Source organism: Cavia porcellus, unplaced genomic scaffold (assembly GCF_034190915.1).
Source record: "Cavia porcellus strain 051 isolate PalLab524CR breed Dunkin Hartley unplaced genomic scaffold, mCavPor4.1 scaffold_9, whole genome shotgun sequence".
NCBI classification, from domain to species: domain Eukaryota; kingdom Metazoa; phylum Chordata; class Mammalia; order Rodentia; family Caviidae; genus Cavia; species Cavia porcellus.
Window position 1 is genome coordinate 86746501 of NW_026947492.1, and position 15811 is coordinate 86762311.

At 40.2% G+C, this 15811-nt stretch overlaps 1 protein-coding gene across 3 annotated transcripts in view; it reads left to right on the plus strand.

Annotated features, from left to right (window-relative positions):
- The window catches only part of LOC100728849 (protein kinase C-binding protein NELL1-like), a 510642-nt gene that overhangs the window by 97694 nt on the left and 397137 nt on the right, over positions 1-15811 (plus strand). The window lies entirely within an intron of this gene.

A 15811-nucleotide genomic window follows, 5' to 3' on the forward strand; every position in this document is an offset into this window, starting at 1 on the left:
CACATTTGGCACTGACAGCTGAAGAGGGGAAAGACCATTGGTCTTTACTGGGTCATTTGTGGTTGGACAGCTGGGTAATGGTGGTCAGGGGAAATGTTTCAATCTCCTCAGAACCTCCTGTAGTCCTTCTGGATAGTGACCCACATCCAATTATGGAGAATGTTTTTATTTTCATTTTTTGCATTCCAGGGAAGTGCCCATGTGTTATTAGTTCTCGTTAACGATGCCTTCAAGGTTAAAAATAACTGTTCAAGCACAAGGCTCACTCATGACCCCAGGACTCAGCATGGGAGGTTGGGGACAGTGTCCCTTCCAGACCCATTCAGAAGAGCGATAGTTCAAGATCAGTCAATGATACACTGTGCCTTGTGCTGAGATTCTCAAATGTGCTTGTCATGCTAGTTCTGCAGTCTCTTTTACAAGACCTAGAAGGGCAGGAAACTAGTGTCAGATTCAAAGGAAGTGCTGGAATATTGAAGTGAGTCTCACTCCATTTTGATGTGGTTATTTAAGAAGCTTTCTGGACTTCTGAGTCCATCTAGATTCAACTAGGTATAATATGTGTGCCCAAACAGTTTCCAGACAAACTCTGGCTCCTTTCTCCCTGAAGGTCTGGTCTATGCAGCCTGTGTACAGCCAGTACTTAGCTCTCCTTCCTGAGCTCACTGGCAGATTTGGTTTTCTAGAATTAACGGAGTCTGCCAGGTAGCACTGTTTCCCCCAGGGCCTCCCATGCCCAGGCTGTCCAGAGGAAGGGTACTGCTTGCCGCAAAGTGGGCTTAGATTCTTGAGTTGAGAAATTCTCAACTGCAAAGTCCTGGTTGCTATTTTCTTGCAATGCACTTTTTTCTTCTTTCTCCCAGAGTTTTACTATTTCTTTTTTTTTCTTTTCCTTTTTTAAAAAAATTTTATTTAAGGAGAAAAAGAAAAAAAAAGGAGAGAAAGGGTACAAGTTATCCAGATTTACAGAAAAAAAAACAGTAGGAAATCACTAGTTAAGGGGTTACATTTTGTCATCTTAGAAATAGTTGTTCAAGTTACAAAATTAAAGCTTATAAAGTGGACATTCCAACAGTGAGACTGCAAACAGTTCTGTTCAATGATCCAACAAAACGCAGTAATATCATTATTTATCCTATACACTTAAATATACATGCAGTTTTACTATTTCTTGACATCATTCTCTTTGGGGAAGATAAAGAAAGAGGAATCCGGATCTGCCTCTGTGAACCCTGAATTCCTTACCCTTGCATGTTCTCTAATGGTTCCTGTGAAATGTTTTCTCCTGCCATCCTCAGACATTTGTTAGCTGTATATATTTAGGCAGGTTAAGTTCCTTGCCTCAGCTTCTTCAGTTGTAAAACAGGAACACAAATATTAATGTAGAATTGCTAATACTAATTATTCACTACTTAATTACGGTGTAGCCAACAACAGGCAGCTTAGACACCGATCCTATGAGGTATGTCGCCTGGTGACACTGCAGCTTCCTTAGTTTGTGTGAGGACACACAATGATGAAATCACCTACTTATGCACCTATCAGCAAGCATCTCCTCCTCTTACCACTGGGAATGTCCAGTGAGGTATTTCTTGTGAAATCCTTGAGACCGTGCTTGGCCTTTGCTGCTGAATATGCGTGTGTGGAGGTGTGTGGTTTAGTCTGCATCTGCGGTGCTTCTTTGTTCTTGCCTCCCAGCTTTCCTCCCTGGGTCCTTCTTGGCTCCTGTGGCCTCCCTCCTGGGAGAATGGAAGGAGATGAGAAGTCTGCAGCTGTAGGATAAGTCCATGGCTAAGATGGGTAGACAGGTCCCTGTGTCTCTGTGCTGCTCTTGATATTTTTCTCTTCATTGCTTATGGTATGACACATCTCCTTTGTGTAAAGTTTTGGGTTGGGGTACTATATATATGTATATTGTACTGGGAATTTTACTTAGGACTCTCTCAGCCACACGTTTCATGCCACCTGGAGGTTCTTATTTCTAGATCCTTTTCGCCCTGGGAGTTGTGCTCTTGTTTTTCTCCAGCTCCTATCCAGGGTTATTCTGCTGACTAGGAGATGCACAGAGATGACAGGTAACATGTGTCAGGCGCTGACTGTACTTAGCCCACTACACAGATTGACTCATATTCTTCTTTTATTAAAATGAAGAATCCCAGAATTATGTTATCTGTCTGCAGTCCTGCTGCTCACAGGTGACAGAACTGGGATTTGAGCCCATCTGACTCATGGGTACCTCTGACCTCTAGGCTCTTCAGCTCTTTCTTGTGCATGTGCTGCCTGGACATACATTGGTTCTAATGAACAAATCCATTGCGCTGGTTTGGAGAAGAGACCTACATTTATGGAACATGTTCTACAGGTTGAGTGATGGGCTGGGCTTAACACTCCTTGGGACACTTTTATTAGATCCACTTTATATATTTATAAAAAATTAGGCTCTAATTACCTAAGTTTTAGTCACATGATACAATAAGCATTAAAATGGAACTTTGAGCTAAAGTACCTTTCAAACCCGAGTCTTTTCACCCTTCCAACACTACCTGTATAGTATGCTAATGATGTGCATTGCCCAAGACAAAATCACAAGCAAACCAGGAAATCTTCCCAAGGCAGACATGCTATGGATGGTCACAATGAGACCTAAAACCAGGAAGAAGAGATTTCCCATGCAATTCTATTGCTCTGCAGAATTTTAGTATGGCAGGATTTTCCACAAGGTTAGAATTGAGAAAACAGAGCTTTTTCAGACCTAGTTACACAACTTGTCACAAGAAAAGCAACTGCTATTTTAGCAATTATTTTAACACTTTCTGCTTGCTACTGGGACTTACACTTTTTTCCTTGCTACAACTGTTTAGCTGGATCTAGTTAGATGCTCCCAATGTACTGGTAGTAGATTACCCCATGGTAAAAATGTGAAAGAAAATATTTAGTTGGTGTCCAGGCTGTTTATCTCCACTGCCTTGGGTTTTTTTAGCTGCCTTTTATATTCATAGTTGCCACCAAAGCTCAGAATAAGACCCAAACTAATCTTTTCATCTTCAACTCCCTTGGCAGCCTGTCCACATTACTCAAAGGACAGAATTCGTCAACACCTGGGGTTCCCATAAGCAATCTTCTGTACTCACTAACCAGAGAAACACATTTCCTTTCATTTATTTGGTAATTTGTAATTTTCATTCAACTCATCAATTAATTTATTGGGCATCTCTGCAAGACTGTATAGGAGACAAACAAGTAAGAGAATCTGAGCCACCAGGAATTTCATGGTTTTTTTGTTTAATCATTTAAAATTCATCAGAAACCTTCCCACCCTATAAAGGATCCCTTTTCTTGGGCATCAGAGAAAGCCTGGGCTCAGACCAAGGCCCCTGAGCAGGCAGAGTTGACAGCTGATAAGAGGAGATGAGCACTCGAAAGATCTGGAAATGTTTGCTTGCGGCACCGTGTGCTCCTGGTGACAGTGGAGTGGAGCACATCACCAGCTTAGAGCTGGGCTTCAAAGGGCACTTTCCCTGCTTCGCCTGGAACTTTCTATGCTATGTAAGCATACCCACTCTAAATCACCCTCCTCATGCCTCTCTGCTGGAGAAATTACATCTTGTCACATTTAAAAAGAGCTTTGAATCTTTATTTCATTTGTTCAGAGTTGTACAAGTGTGCATGATGCACGCACACACACACATACACACATACACTCTGCAACCCCGTGACCATGACCAGAAGTTAGCTCAGTCATTACAGTTTAGACAGTGAGTATCTTTATATCTTATTTTTAATGCTTGATACTTATTAACCACACAGCTTATCTAAATTTGGCATCCACTGGTCCCAATGAAAATGCAGAATCAGGAAAAATACTGGCACAGAACAAGTCATCATTCAAGATTCCTGTGTAATACTCTGTCACAGTACTTTCAGGACATAAGCATCTGTTTATAAATGTAAATTTCTCATAGTGAAATATGTTGACATGGCACTGTCCTTCCAGAGAACTCCTAAAGTATTTACAGACATCTTACTAAGCTTCATATTCCTGCCGAAGTTAAGCCATCTCTTTAATGCACAACATTGGTTTTATGCAAATATTACTAGAGTAGGCAGGGTACCAGGAAGAGATGAGTATCAAAGGTCTTGGTTTCCCAGAGAGCAGGTCCTGGCTCTCGATCTGCCGGTTTCCTGATTGCTACATCCTTCACTTCAGAAGGTATGCCACAGCTCACATCACAGTTAAATAAAGTAGAATTAGGAAGCTAGTATGTGCCTCATGCCCAATTGGCAGAATAGCTCCAGACCCTCTACCAAGGAAGAGATGATAAGTAAGGTAGGAAGATAGCGCATGCCCAGGTTTAAATTTAACAGTACCAGGCAACAGTATGAGCACTGTCATGCGGCAGTGCATGATGGACTGTTGATTTCCTGGTGGAGACAGTCAGGGCTGGGAGATCACAGCAAGGAGTGTTTCCAGAGATGCGGAGTAGCATGTCAATTTCTTACTATCCCAGATGAAAATGCACGACCGTGTTAGCCGCTGTACAGCTTTGCTGGTATGTGACCTGAGAGATGGACTTGGAACAAAGTGTGTGCTGTAGGAAATACAGAACCAATCACAGTCTGGAGAGAGGAGAGTGTGCGTGGATGAGTAATATCAGGGTGGCTGTGAGGGAAAGCCTGCAGGGGGAGCAAGAAGGAAGTGTGAGAGAGGAGCAGGAAGGGAAGGGAAGGGAAGGAAGAGCTGTCTTCCGTGTTCCGTATTCCAGGCAGAGTTCTGTGGCTTAACCTAGACTAAAATGCATTCTAAATTCTTGTCTCAGTGTTGACATTTTTAAAAGCATGCATTATATCTGATGTATGCTTGTGAAAGGCAATCTGTCTCAGTTTCTTTCATTCATTCATTTACTCATTCATATGCAAGAATGCATGCATACTTGCATTTAAAATGAGTAATAGTGGCTTTTCTATCAGCTAGTTGTTGGAGGAATGTAGCTATAGGGTCATGTCAAACCTGAAAGTTTCAAGCTACTATGTAAGTATAGAGCATAATTAAATACTATAGATCTGTGTTATTACATAAAGAAGATTGTGAAGCATTCTTCTGGGAAGAAGTACAGTTTAGTCAGACTGTAACCTCTATGAAGGCAGTGGCTTATGACCCCTGGATTCAATACTTTATGTGCAGTGTGGACCCATGATGCAGCACAGGCTTGGAAGCCAACCAAGTCCTTGAGGTATTTCTGAGTGCTGGGACCTAGCCAGGGTTCCCCGGTCATCCGTGTTACTCTCCTGGCCTGTCGTGCAGTATAGTGGTGCCTGGTTCCTCACCAAGAGAATCACCTTAAAAACAGCTACTGGAAACCTTTTGTTGGTCCTGGATGTGCTTTGAGAATATGGCACAGCTTCTTTCCTTCCTCATTCTTATGAGGGGGGTGTTCAGAAGTTCATTCCCGTCCCCTCAGCTCATGAGTCCAAATTGTGACTTTTGTTAGGAGGTGAAAGATTTAAGCAAGTGAGGGAGGCCTGTGTTATAATTATCTGGAACTCTTGAAGTCCACAAAGATGAGCAGAATAGCATTTTTATTTCTTTCTCTGCTTTGAAAATCTGGCCTGTGAGCCCTCAGATATTCTGGACAGAGAATCTGAACTGAATGATATTGTTACACTGTGTGACTCTGGGCAAAGTGTGTATTGTCTCTGGGTGTCAGCTTTCTCAGTATACAGGGAGGGATGGAACCAGGTGACTTTCAGCTCCTTCCACTGCTGGCCTTCTAGGAATCTCTGATTCTGTCTCATCTTGGAACCTGCTTCAGGGCTGCCTGCCTCTTTCCATTCAGGACCAGGGAGAGCAACCCGGGAAGCTTCTTCTCAGGGCCACTGGTGCACTGCACCAGCAGGGGTTTGACAATTACCTGAGTTTATATATGGATTGATAGGCAGTGAGTTACTCATGAGCACAGACAAAAACTTGCTTTCCTTAGATGCTTTCTGTCTTTTAACATCACTCACCTCCTTTCTTAATTGGAGTAAAGACTGGATATGCATTTTTGGATACTAAGGGCTGTTAGCTTCTTGTTTTCTCCACCTTGTACCTTTTTTTTCTTCCAAAGTATTGTGCGTCAGACATATGACATGAAACAGCTCATGAGGCTGGGTGAGGCTTGCCCTGGTCATGGAGGCCTTGGTGGCTTGGTGACCTACAAGTTAGAGCAGTGTAATGTAGCAAGCAGATGAAGGATAGTTGTGCTGTTGTAAACATAACACATCCTCTGAATACTGAGGGATGCTGCAGAGTCACAGAGATTTGAGTAATACTGACAGTGAATTAAAGCTGTAGTTGGCTACTCTGATGCACTCAGAGGTGTAGATTGCTTGGTGAAATAGAGAGTGGTTGCTTAATTTTTGAGGCGGTCTTGCCTCTGCCATGTCGCATGCCTCATGAGGACAGGGCACCCACACTTCCACCTAGGCTGTGTGCCCTGGGCTTATCTATTTCAACCTCATTAAGTGGATTCCATGTTTAACTTTGCCCTGTGTTCTACTGACATCAGTAGCTGACCTATTTCTAATTTTGCTTTTTCAAGAACTTTCATCTTTTTATCTTGTTCCCCAGTGGGTTAAATATGCCTTTAGTTAACTGCGGGCTCAATGGCAGGGAAAGGTAGGGGGTGGGAGGATCAGTAGAAGTGATCATAGCTTCATTCCCTCTCCATCAACCTGCATTCCAGGTTTTCAAAGTTCTGTGAGAAGAATTTTTAAAAAATACTACAATAGACTCTTTCTTTATCTGAAGCTTTGTTGGCAAAGACCATCAGTAGATGGTGAGAAGGTGTTTTCATAGATACACGAGGCCCAAGATGTAGTAAAATAGAGAAAAAAAATAACACTCTGTTTGTGATTTATGATTCCCTGTGCAGGCCTCCAGCCACATCTTGTGCTGCCATTGCATTTCACAGATGTGTGTCTGTGTAGTGTAAATGGAGGGGGAAATACCTGTTAGAGAAATAATTTATTATCAAAAATATTGGTGCTTGCATCTTTATTGCTGTAACTTTACCCCATACTTTTGATGGATATATTTGGTAATTTTTTTCCAAGCAAGGATAGTGAAACTTAAGCCACAACAATTGGTGAGATGCAACCTTGTGTGAAAAATACATACATTTATGAATTCCTTGTCACTGTTCCTCTTATGTTTCACTGGTTGCAAAGGAGCACTGGGGAATAAAAAATGCGTGAGTCACGAGAACTTTTAAAGTAAAAAACAAATTTCCAGTTGCTGCATTAGTTCTCCTGCTAGACCACGGGAGCTGATGCTCTTTGGAGAGAACTATTTTTCTACACCTCTGTAAAAAATTAATCTATATCCTGGGAGCTTTAATTAAACTAATGTTATAAATAATAATAGCAGCTAGAACTGTTGGATGCCAGGAAGTAGATTTACAGGGGTGCTGTTCAGTGATTCTTCTGGGCAGTGTAGGGGATGGAGCCTGAGGATGAGGAAGCTTGGGAGGAAAAGGTTCTGTGAGCTCTTTCTCCTGCCCTAACCTCACCTTCAGGTGACCTCTGTCCCCAACTCAGCTTTTTAATGTCTGCTGAGTGTTTCTCCCAGAAAATCCCAGAGACACTGAACACTAGTTCAAGGGTCTGCATCTTAACCTGGGGATTCCTTGGCAATTGGAGCGGAAAACATTTCTCTTCCTCTTCAAGGCCTGTGTGGTGCTGTCTCTCCCCTACCTAGGAATGTCACATCAAGTCTGTAGTCATTAGAGCCTGTTAGCCTGAGGGAACCACTTTCCTGACAGCAAATTTCACACATAGGTTCTTACAGGCTTCAAATTGGGGCCATCAGCTGGCTTCTTGGGAACAACCAGATGTCTGTGCTACCCAAAGTGGCATTGTGTCTCCACTGGGGGTGTACTGCCCCCCAGTGATTAATCCTGATGTCCTCATTGCAGAGCACACAGCTCACTTAGCCGCTCAGTGCACTGTTACCAGTTCCTGCTATCGAAGTCTGAGGCTGCAGGTGGCTGCAAGAAAAGGAGGGACAGCGCTGGGGAAATGTTAATTCCAGGTTCTTGAATTATTGGACACTTTATTCTCAGAGACCTGATGCCAGGTGGGGAGAAACCCACACTTTTTACTTGATCATTGCTAAGCTGAGGTTAGGACTTTATATTTCTTTAGCGATGGTTCAGGTATTGACTTGGTCTTCATTATAGCCCTGTGAGATGGACGTTCATGCATCTGTAGGGACTTTTGCAATGCTGAGGAAAGAACTGTTTTCCTGGGTTCACCGTAAGTCAGTGGCTGAGGAGAGCCAGCCTCCAGGCATCTTTTCTTCTTTTGTTTTCGGGGTGCTTACTTTCTATCACTTCTTTCCACACTGTATCTACTCCAGAAAGTCAAGCAGCTTTGTCTCGATCAATGATTATGAACCTTTTAGAGCTGAGTGCCCAAACTGCCACCAAAAGTGATGGCAAAGTGCCAAGTTTGCAGTTAAACCTGAATCTTGAGGCTTTAGTTTAGAAAAAGCAATGCATATGTTAACATCTTTTATCTCAAGAGCAAGTAACACTATGCCATGGGTTTCTACCGCTGCACTAGATTACCACACAGGGCTTGGTTTTCCTCCTCTTCCAGGTCTTCTTCTTTCTCCTTTTCCTACTCCTCTTCTTCATCCTCCTGTTGTAGTAAGAGTACACTTTCAATTCTCATGGAAAGAGTTCAAGGTGTCCCACTTATCAGGGAGAAAACACAAACCAGGAGACAGTTTTCATCTATTAGCTTTAGTCTAGGGGAGCTGGCCACCTCACAAGACCACTTTCTGTATAAGCAAATATCTACCCTGTTATAAATCCTAACTTTTTGCGGATCGATTGGTCTTAGACTCTAGAAGGGTTATGGGTGCATGGGTTTTCAATCTAATGACTCCCTTTCTCCTGGATCTTGGAAAGTTGGGAGGCTCATGGCTCTCAGCCTAGCCCTTTACCTTCCATGGTTTGAATTCCTTGCATTTGCCTCGGTGCTCACGTGTAATGGCCAAAGCCCTAATCTTAAATTATTATCGACTGCAAATGAGCCGTTTGGCCATTTCTTTTTTTTTTTTTTTTTTTTTTTTATTTAAGAGGAAAAAGAGAAAAACACAAAACAAACCAAAGCGGCGTAAGGGTATACGCAATACAGAACTACAAAACAAAACAAAACAAAACAAAACAAAACAAAACAAAACAACATAACAGTAAGAAATTACCTGCTAGTAGATTACACACTATCTTCTTGAAAATAGTTCCTCAAATCACAGTATCAAAGAACACAAGGTGGACATTCAAACAGGGAGACTGCAAACAGCTGTGTTCAATGTTCCAAAAACATTGATAAAGTCAGCTATTTAACACCCCCAAACACACTTGCTGTTATATCCGTTATAGCTCTTTTTCATTTTTTCTTTTTTTTCCCTCTCTTTTTTACAACAAAATTTACACATCTTGGATTTTATTACTCCTTAGTGCTTATTACTTTCTTTGGGGGGGGGAAGAATACAGTCAAATATGGCAAAACAAAGCTGTCAGTCAATACCAAGGATAGACATAGCACATGGTGTAGAACAGAGTACAAGTTTATCAGCAATGGTTATCAACGTTGTCCCTTGTTTCCTTAAAAAGAATTGTCTATCTTATTAGATATTATAAAGTTGGACAAAACAGTAGAGAACAAGACCAATAAAACTTAGGCATTGTAAACATTACAGGACTTCCAAAGAAGACAATAGTCAAACCAGAATGGGTATCTTAGTGAATCTTATTGTCTTCAAAGTAGTTGCCTATGTCTTCAAACTTGATACTATCATATAGAATGGAACAGAGTCTAATCAGTCAAAACAAGATCGTGGGAGTACTACAGGACTTCAAAACAAGTTAATAGGAAATCAAAAAGAGTTACTATTTATATATCCTAATTTTTTTGAATTTTTTCTTTAATTAAGACAAACATAAGAAATGACTAAATAATTTTTTTTTGAAACAATAAGGGGGAGATTGAGATAAAACAGGACATAACAATATAACAATAGAGGTCACAGCATGACTGTTTCAACAACCTAGTACTTCACCACCTTATAACCTGACTTAATAGTAGTTACCATAGTGTCTTTTTCCTTGAAATATTTGGATAAAACTTCATATACTCTAGCTTCAAATATTTTCATATCAAGAAGCCCAGAATAAAGCCTTTCTAATTAATGAGTGAAAACTTTATAAGGCTTTAAGGCCACCTAATGGGGAATCATGATTACCACATATTTTTATATATTTGAATCATTATTTACATTAGGGAAACTATTCGGTATTCACACATGCGAGATTGATTTATTTCACTAATGAGTATGGTCTCAAGCTGCGCCCATTTATTGATAAATATCTCAATGTGATCCTTCTTTATAGCTGAATAATACTCCATTGTATAGAAATACCACAACTTTTTTATCCATTCCTCAGTTGATGTGCACTTGGGTTGTTTCCAAGATCTGGCAATTACAAATTGTGCTGCTATAAACATAGGTGCACATATATCACTGTGGTATGATGCTTTCAGTTCTTCTGGGAATATGCCTAGAAGTGGAATAGCTGGAATAAATGGGATTTCCCGTCCCAACTTTTTGAGAAATCTCCAGACAGATCTCCACAAAGGCTGTACCAGTCTACACTCCCACCAGCAGTGCAGGAGAGTTCCTTTTTCCCCACAGCCTCTCCAGCATTTGTTGTCGGTTTTCTTGATCCTGGCCATTCTTTCAGGAGTGAGATGGTATCTCAGTGTCGTTTTAATTTGCATTTCTCTAATGACCAATGATGATGAGCATTTTTTCATGTATTTATTTGCCATTTGCATTTCTTCATCTGAGAATTGCATATTCATCTCAGATGCCCATTTTTGGATTGGATCTTTGAATTTCGGAGGTCTGAGTTTCTTTAATTCTTTATGTTTTAGACAAGAGGCCCTTGTCTGAGAGAGAGTTCACTAAAATCTTTTCCCAGTTTGTGGGTTTTCTTTTCACTATGCTGGAGATTTCTTTTGACATGCAGAAACTTTTTAATAAGAAGTTGTCCCAGTTATTGATTCTGGGAAGTATTTCCCGTGTGGTTTGAGTCCTGTTCATGAATTCTTTACCTACTCCTATGTCTCGAAGGTTTCTACCTATTTTGTCTTCCAATAGATTTAGTGTTTCTGTTTTAATATTCAGATCTTTGACCCATTTAGATTTTAATTTAGTACATGGTGATAGACATGGGTCTAGCTTTAGTTTTCGGCAAACGGAGAGCCAGTTTTTCCAGCACAATTTATTAAGGAGACTGTCGTTCTTCCAGTGAACCTGCTTGGCTCCTTTATCAAAAATAAGGTGGTTGAGTGTGTTCGTAGTTGTGGTTGTATCTTCTAATCTATTCTACTGATCTTCAGCTCTGTTTTGATTCCAATACCATGTTGATTTTACTACTGTTGCTTTGTAGTATAACTTCAAGTCAGGGATTGTGATGCCTCCTGCTTTGTCTTTGCTGCTTAGAATTGCCTTTGCGATTCTAGGTCTCTTCTGGTTCCAGATGAAATTTAGGAGTGATTTCTCTAGATCTATAAGGTATGTTGATGGTATTTCTATTGGGATTGCATTGAATCTGTATAACAGTTTTGGGAGAATGGCCATTTTCACAATGTTTGTTCTTCCTATCCATGAGCAAGGGATGTCTTTCCATTTTCTGAGATCATCTTCAATTTCCTTTTTCAGTGTATTATAATTTTCACTGTATAAGTCTTTCACTTCTTTCGTAAGAGTAATTCCTAAATATTTCATTTTTTTGCTTGCTAATGTGAACAGTCTAGTTTCTCTTATTTCCCTCTCTGTAATTTTGTTGTTCGTGTATAGGAATGCTATTGATTTCTGAGTATTGATTTTGTATCCAGCCACATTACTGAATTTATTTATTGTATCTAAGAGTATTTCAATGGAGTTTAGGGGGTCTTCTATGTAGAGTATCATGTCATCTGCAAACAATGATAATTTAACTTCTTCTTTTCCTATCTTTACCCCTTTTATTTCTCTTTCTTGCCTAATTGCTCTGGCTGGTACTTCCAGTACTATATTAAATAGGAGTGGTGATAAAGGACATCCTTGTCTTGTACCCGATTTTAAAGTAAAGGCTTTCAATTTTTGGCCATTTAGTATGATGCTGGCTGTTGGTTTGTCATAAATGGCCTTTATTATATTGAGGTAAAGACCATTTATTCCAATTTTCTGTAAAGTTCTTATCATGAATAAGTGTTGGACCTTATCGAAGGCTTTTTCTACATCTATAGAGATGATCATGTGATTCTTATTTTTGGCTTTATTGATATGGTGGATTACATTTATTGATTTGCGTATGTTGAACCATCCTTGCATTCCTGGGATGAATCCCACTTGGTCATGGTGTATAATCTTCTTGATGATTTGCTGGATCCTATTTGCCAATATTTTATTGAGGATTTTTGCATCTGTGTTCATTAGGGAGATCGGTCTATAGTTCTCTTTTATAGTTGGGTCTTTCTCAGGTTTTGGTACTAGAGTAATATTTGCTTCCAGGAATGACTTAGGAAGGATTGCTTCCCTTTCAATTTCATTGAATAGTTTGAGGAGTGTCGGCATTAGGTCTTCTTTATATTTCTTGTAGAATTCTGCAGTGAATCCATCTGGGCCTGGGCTCTTCTTGGTGGGCAAGGACCCAATTACATTCTCAATTTCATTAGCAGAGATTGGGTTATTCAACAGTTTTATATCCTCTTGATCTAGCTTTGGTACTTCATATGCTTCTAAGAATCTGTCTATTTCTTCTGTGTTATCAAACTTTTGAGAGTAGAGGTTTTCGAAATAGGTGTTGATGATCCTCTGTATTTCTATTGGGTCTGTAGTGATTTCTCCTTTTTCATTTCTTATTGCATGAATTTGAGCTTTTTCTTTCCTTTTTTAAATAAGGTTGGCTAGGGGCTTATCGATTTTATTTATTCTTTCAAAGAACCAACTCTTTGATTCGTTGATTCTTTGGATTGTTTTCTTAGTCTCTATTGCATTGATTTCTGCTCTGATTTTTATAATTTCCTCTCTTCTTTTAGCTTTGGGCTTCACTTGCTCTTCTTTTTCTAGCTGTTTGAGGTGTAGCATCAAGTTATTTATTTGTATTCGTTCTGTTTTCCTGATGTGGGAACTCAGTGCAATAAATTTTCCTCTCAGGACGGCTTTCATTGCATCCCACAGATTCCGGTAAGTTGTATCTGCATTTTCATTTTCTTTTAGGTATTGTTTAATTTCTTCTTTAATTTCTTCTGTGACCCACTGATTACTCAAGAGTGTGTTATTCGGTTTCCATGTGTTTGCGGGATTTTTTGCAGTATCTTTTATCATTAATTTCTAATTTCAGAGCACTATGATCGGATAACATGCAAGGGATGATTTCAACTCTTTTGCATTTGCTTAAATATGTTCTGTGAGCTAATATATGGTCTATTTTAGAAAATGATCCATGTACTGCTGAGAAGAATGTGTATTCTGATGTTGTTGGGTGGAACATTCTGTATATGTCTATCAAACCCATTTGTTCACAGGTGTGATTCAGTTCTGTTATTTCTTTGCTCATTTTCTGTCTGGTTGATCTGTCCCTTGGTGTCAGTGGTGTATTAAGGTCTCCTGTTACAATTGTGTTACTGATAATTTGAGTTTTCATTTCTGTTAATAATTGTTTTATATAGCTGGGTGCTCTGGAGTTTGGTGCGTATATATTTAAGATAGTTATCTCTTCCTCTTGGAGTTTTCCCCTTACGAGTATGTAGTGACCTTCTTTGTCCTTTATGGTCATTGTTGGTTTAAAGTTCACGTTGTCTGCAAACAGAATGGCTACTCCTGCCTTTTTTTGGATTCCTGCTGCATGAAGAATTGTTTTCCATCCTTTGACTTTCAGTCTGTGAGTATCTTTCTGGGTTAGATGGGTTTCCTGTAAACAGCATATGGTTGGATTTTGTTTCTTGATCCATTCTGCTAGTCTGTTTCTTTTGATTGGTGCATTGAGACCATTTACATTAATGGTTATTACTGTTAAATGCTGGTTAATTGTAGGAATGTTATCTCTCTGCTGTTGCATCTTTATCTTTCGGTTCTGTTTAATTATTTGCTTTGCTTAGTGGTTTTTTCCTTTGTGTATCTAAACTGTCTTTCAATATTTTTTGCAGGGTTGGTTTGGTGTTCATGAAGTTCTTCAGCTGTTCTTTGTCATGGAAGTATCGTATTGCACCATCTATTTTGAATGATAGTTTTGCAGGATATATCAGTCTTGGTTGGAAATCATTTTGCTTTAGGATCTGGAATACTTCACTCCATGCTCTTCTTGACTTTATCGTTTGTGTTGAGAAGTCTGCTGTGATTCTGATAGGTTTTCCTTTATAAGTGATTTGTCTTTTCTCTCTGACAGCTTTTAATAATCTATTCTTGTGTTGGATTTCTGGGATGGTGATTATTATATGTCTGGGTGTAGTTTTATTTTTTTTATGACTGTTTGGAGTTCTGTATGCTTCACTGATCCTGATGTCATTTTCTGATCTCATGCTTGGGAAATTTTCAGCTATTACTTCTCTAAATATCCTCCTGACATCCTTCATGTTGTCTCCTTCTCTTTCATTAATCCCTATCATTCTTATGTTATTCTTCTTTGCATCGTCTTGCAGTTGTTGAATTGTTGTTTCCTGGTTCCTTGTTATTTTCAAAAGATCTTTCCTTTCCTGTTCACTAGCTGCAATCCTGTCTTCAAGGTCTGAAATTCTATCTTCACTTTCATTAAGGCGGTTTTTACAACTTTCAGTGGAGTTTTTTATTTCCTGTATATCTCTGTGCATCTGCATTATGTATTCTGTTTGTTTCTTATATTGCTCGTCTAGGGATTCTATCTTTTTGTTTAGTTCCTCCAATTTTTTATCTGTGTTTTCTTTAGATATATTTAGAATCTCTTTCATTTCTTTTATCATTTCTTCTTTTATCTGGGAGATTATTTCGAGTTTGAATTTCTTTAAAGCTTCCTGGAGTTGCTTGTCAATTTCAGTGGCTATTGTGTCCGATATTTGAGGTGAATGGCATATATTTTTGCTCCTAGGGTTTCTTGAGATGGGCTGGAGGTTTGAGGTTGTAATTTGGTCTTTCGTTTTGTCATTTTCCTATATTTCGGTGTTTCAAGTGTTATTTGAAAGCTTCCTCAGGATCTGTTGAAAATCCCCTTCTATATTTGGAGCTACTGAGACTCTGGCGCCGCGCTACCCCAAGCCATTAGGCCTACAGAACCAGTGGCCCTCCTCTGCCTGCTCAGAACTCCGCAGTTCCAGACAAGCTGGGCCTCAGGGACACTGTGCGCCCACCTGCCCCTTGGAAGCTCCACAGTTCTTCAATCGCAGACGGGTTAGGGTACTCACCATAGGCCTCAGTGCTTCAGGAACCTGTGGACCCTCCCTGGTTGCAGAGATATCCACAGTCCTCCAGACACCTGGAGAGGCCGATGCAGGCACCCCAAATCTGCCCAGCTCCTCCTCTGCAGACCAATGGCCAGGCGCGGCAGCTAAACAGGCTGGGCTAGACTGGTAGTGTGGGCCAGCCCACCTATCGGGAGCTCAGCAGGTCTCCAAATGAACCCGGAATGGGGAGGCTGATGTGGAAGCCTCAAACCCACCTCTCCCCTTCACTGCACCTGGAAGCCTGAGGGAACTCCAGCAGTCTGGGCGCAGATATCCAGAGTCCTCCAGACACGCAGAGAGG